Source organism: Sapajus apella, unplaced genomic scaffold (assembly GCF_009761245.1).
Source record: "Sapajus apella isolate SASKATOON/1434 unplaced genomic scaffold, GSC_monkey_1.0 scaffold75, whole genome shotgun sequence".
NCBI lineage: Eukaryota > Metazoa > Chordata > Mammalia > Primates > Cebidae > Sapajus > Sapajus apella.
The window spans coordinates 9,101,487-9,107,036 of NW_022437015.1; positions in this window are offsets into that span (position 1 = coordinate 9,101,487).

A 5,550-nucleotide genomic window follows, 5' to 3' on the forward strand; every position below is an offset into this window, starting at 1 on the left:
CTATTTCTCCACATCCTCTCCAGCATCTGTTGTCTCCAGATTTTTAAATGATCGTCATTCTAACTGGCGTGAGATGGTACCTCAACGTAGTTTTGATTTGCATTTCTCTAATGACCAGTGATGATGAGCATTTTTTTCATGCTTTTTGGCCTCATGTGTGTCTTTTTTTGTAAAGTATCTGTTCATATCCTTTGCCCACTTTTGAATGGGCTTTCTTTTTTCTTGTAAATTTGTTTTAGTTCTTTGTAAATTCTGGATATCAGCTCTTTGTCAGATGTGGAGACTTTAAAAATTTTTCCCACCCTGTTGGTTGCCAATTCACTCTAATGACTGTTTCTTTTGCTGTGCAGAAGCTGTGGAGTTTGATTAGGTCCCAATTTTCTATTTTGGCTTTTGTTGCCAATGCTTTTGGTATTCTGGTCATGAAGTTCTTGCCTATGTCTATGTCCTGAATGGTTTTGCCTAGATTTTCTTCTAGGGTTTTTATGATGTTAGGTCTTACTTTTAAGTCTTTAATCCATCTGGAGTTAATTCTACTGTAAGGTGTCGGGAAGGGGTCCAGTTTCTGCTTTCTGCAAGTGACTATCCAGTTTTCCCAACATCATTTAATAAACAGGAAATCCTTTCCCCATTGCTTGTTTTTGTCAGGTTTGTCAAAGATCGGATGGTTGTAGATATGCCGTATTGCTTCCAAGGCCTCTGTTCTGTTCCATTAGTCTATATCTCTGTTTTGGTACCGGTACCATGCTGTTTTGATTACTGTAGCCTTGTAGTATAGTTTGAAATCCAGTAGTGTGATGCCTTCTGCTTTGTTCTTTTTGCTTAGAATTGACTTGGCTATGTGAGCTGCCACTTTACGTTTTTTAATTGGGGAATTTAGCCGATTTACATTCATGCTTGATATTGATATTTGTGGATATGATTCTATCATCATGTTGTTGGTGTTTTTTATGCAAACATATTTGTGCTATTGCTTTATAGTGTCACCTGTCTGTTGTAGTATGCTGTTCTTGCATTGTTATAAATAAATACCTGAGACTGGGTAATGTATTTTTAGAATAGTTATATTTGCCTCACAGTTCTGCAGGCTGCACAGGAAGCATAATGCTGGCATATGCTCAGCTTCTAGGGAGGCTTGAGAAAACTTACAGTCATAGCATAAAGTCAAGGGAGAGTAGACATGTCTTAGATGGAAGCAGGAGGAGCATGAGCGAAGGGGGAAATGTGCTACAAATTTTTAAATAACCAGCTGTCACAAGAACTCACTCATTATCACAAGGTCATTACTAAAAGGGAAGATGCTATACTGCTCTTGAGAAATCCAACTGCATAATTCAATCATTTCCCACCAGGCCCCATGTTCAACACTGGGGGATTACAAATCAACATGAGTTTTTATGGGGTCACAAATTCCAACCATTTTTTTTTACCCCTGATCCCTCTTAAATCTCATGTCCTTCTCACATTGCAAAATACAAGTGTTCCTTCCCAACAGTCCTCCAAAGTCTTAACTCATTCTGGCATTAACTCAAAGGCCCAAAGTTCAAAACTCATCTGAGTTAAGGAAAGTCGCTTCTACCTATAAGCTTGTAAAACAACAATAAAAAAGTTATTTACTTCCAAAATGCAATGGGAATATAGGCTTTGGGTAAATACTCTCATTTCTAAAGGGAGAAATTGAACAATAACAACAAAAAGAAACCTACAGTCCCCACATATCTCAATCCCAGCAGAGAAGTCAGTAGATCTTAATCCTCTGACATAATCTCCTTTGACTTCATATCCCACATCCACAGCACACTATTGCAAGGGGTAGACACTTGAGGTCTTGGGTAGCTTCAACCCTGTGCCTTTGCAGGGTTCAGCCCACACAAATGCTCTCATTGGGTGGCATTGAGTGGCTGCAGTTTTTCCAGGTACAGGGTGAAAGCTGTCAATGGATCTACCATTGTTTCATCTGGAGAATTGTGTCCACAGATCCACTAGGTAGTGTTCCAGTGTGCACTCTGTGTGGGATCTCCAATCCCACATTTTCCCTCCACATTGCCCTAGTAGATGTTCTCTGTGAGTACCTTGCCCTGACAGATACTTCCTGGAAGTGCAGGATGTTTCCCACATCTTCTAAAGTTTAGGCACAGGCTTCCAAGCCTCAACTCAGCTTCCTGACCCCCGTAGAACCAAAGAGTAACATCATAAAAGAGAGCTCAGGCTGACATCTGGCAGGTATCCTTCTGGGACAAAGATAACAGAAGAAGAAACTGGCAGAAACCCATATTATTCTGCAACCACTGCAGGTGATCCCCAGGCAAGCAAGGTCTAGAGTAGACCTCCAGCCATCCTACAGCAGAGGGGCCTTACTGTTAGAAGGAAAACTAAAAAACAGAAATAAATAACTTCATCATCAACAAAAAGAACGTCCACTCAGAGACCCCATCCGAAAGTCACCAACCACAAAGACCACAGGTAGACAAATCCACAAAGATGGGAACAAACCAGTGCAAAAAGGATAAAAACACCCAAAACCAGAATGCCTCTCCTCCTCCAAGGGATCACAATTCATCACCAGCAAAGGAACAAAGCTGGATGGAGAATGAGTCTGATGAATTGACAGAAACAGGCTTCAGAAGGTGGGTAATAACAAACTTCTCTGACCTAAAAGAAGATGTTCTAACCCAATGCAAAGAAACGAACAACTTTGAAAAAAGGGTTGATGAAATGCTAGTGAGAATAAACAGCTTAGAGAAGAATATAAATGATTTAATGGAGCTGAAAAACACAAAACGAGAACTTTGTGAAGCATACACAAATTTCAATAGCCAAACTGACCAAGCAGAAGAAAGGATATCAGAAATTGAAGATCAACTCAATGAAATAAAATGAGAAGGCAAGATTAGAGAAAAAATTAGTGAAAAGAAATGAACAAAGCCTCCAGGAAATATGGGATTATGTGAAAAGACCCAATCTACATTTGATACGTGTACCAGAGTGTGACAGAGAGAATGACTCCAAGCTGGAAAACACTCTTCAGGATATTATCTGGGAGAACTTCCCCAGCCTAGCAAAGCAGGCCAATATTCATGTCCAGGAAATACAGAGAACACCACGAGATATTCCTCAAGAAGAGCAACCCCAAGGCACATAATTCTCAGATTCACCAGGGTTGAAATGAAGGAAAAAATGCTAAGAGCAGCCAGAAAGAAAGGTTGGATTACCCACAAAGGGAAGCCCATCAGACTCATAGCAGATCTCTCATCAGAAACTCTACAAGCCAGAAGAGAGTGAGGGCCAATATTCAACATCCTTAAAGAAAAGAACTTTCAACCCAGAATTTCATATCCAGCCAAACTAAGCTTCATAGGTGAAGGAGAAATAAAATCCTTTATGAACAAGAAATTTCTGAGAGATTTAGTCAGTACCAGGCCTGCCTTTCAAGAGCTCCTGAAAGAAGCAGTAAACATGGAAAGGAACCACCAGTACAAGCCACTCCATAAATGTACCAAATGGTAAATAGCATTGACACAGTGAAGAAACTGTGTCAACTAGTAAGCAAAACAACCAGCTAGCATCAAAATGACAAGATCAAATTAACACATAACAATATTAACCTTAACTGTAAATGGACTAAATGCCCCAATCAAAAGACACAGACTGGCAAGTTGGATAAAAATTCAAAAGCCATAGATGTGCTGTATCCAGGAAACCCATCTCACTTGCAAGGACACACATAGGCTCAAAATAAAAAGATGAAGGAAGATTTACCAAGCAAATAGAGAGCAAAAAAAGCAGGAGTTGCAATCCCAGTGTCTGATAAAATAGACTTTAAACAAATAAAAATCAAAAGAGACAAAGAAGGGCATTGCATAATGGTAAAAGGATCAATGCAACAGGAAGAGCTAATGATCCTAAATATATATGCACCCAATGCAGAAGTACCCGGATACATAAAGCTATTTCTTAAGGACCTACAAAGAGACTTAGGCTCCCACACAATAATTGTGGAAGAGTTTAACACTCCACTGTCAATATTAGACAGATCGATGAGACAGAAAATTAACAATGATATCCAGGACTTGAACTCAGATCAGGAACAAGTAAACTAATTAGCCATTTAAAGAACTATCCACCACAAAGCCACAGAATATACATTTGTATCAGGACCACATCACACCTACTATAAAACTGACCACATAATTGGAAACAAATCAATCCTTAGCAAATGCAAAAGAATGGAAATCATAACAAACAGTCTCTCAGACCACAGTGCAATCAAATTAGAACTCAAGGTATAAGAAATTAACTCAGAGCTGGACAACTTCATGGAAAATGAACAACTGACTCTTGAATGATTACTGGATAAACAATGAAATGAAGGCAGGAATAAAGATGTTCTTTGAAACCAATGATAATAAAGACACAATGTACCAGAATCTCTGGAACACATTTAAAGCAGTGTCTAGAGAAAAATTTATAGCAATAAATGGCCACATAAGAAGCAAGGAAAGATCTAAAATCAACATCCTATCATCAAAATTAAAAGAGCTAGAGGAGAAAGAACAACAACAACAAAAAAATCTCAAAAGCCAACAGAAGACAAGATATAACTAAGATCAGAGTAGAATTGAAGGAGATAGAGACACAAAAAATCGTTCAAAAAATCAATAAATCCAGGAGCTGTTTTTTGTAAAGATCAACAAAATAGACAGGGAGCTTGTCAGATTAATAAAAAAGAAAAGATTGAAGAATCAAATAGATGCAATAAAAAACGTTAAAGGGGATGTCACCACTGATTCCAAAGAAATACAACTGCCATCAGATATTACTACAAACAACGCTATGCACACAAACGAGTAAACCTGAAAAAAATGTATAAATTCCTGGACACTTGTACCCTCCCAATCATAAACCAGGAAGAAGCTGAAACCGGCAATAGACCAATAACCAGAGCTGAATTTGAGACAGCAATTCATAGTCTAACAACCAAAATAAGCCCAGGTCTAGATGGGTTCACAGCCAAATTCTACCAGACATACAAAGAGGAGTTGGTACCACTCCTTCTGAAACTATTCCAAACAATCCAAAAAAAGGGAATCCTTCCCAAATCATTTTATGAGACCAACATCATCCTGATATCAAAAACCTGGCAGATACTCAACAAAAAAGAAATGTTCAGGCCAATATCCATGATGAACATAGATGCAAAAATCTTCAATAAAATACTGGCAAACCGATTGCAACAGCACATCAAAAAGCTTATCCATTACGATTGAGTAGGCTTCATCCTGGGGAAACAAGTCTGGTTCAACATATGCAAGTCTATAAATGGAATTCACAACATAAGCAGAACCAAAGACAAAAACCACATGATTATCTCAATAAATGTACAGAAGTTTTGACAAAATTCAACAGCCAATTATGCTAAAAACTGTCAATAACTAGATATTGACGGAACATATCTCAAAATAATAAAGGCCATTATGACAAACCCAGAGCCAATATCATATTAAATGGGCAAAAACTGGAAGCATTCTCTTTTAAATTTGGCACTAGACA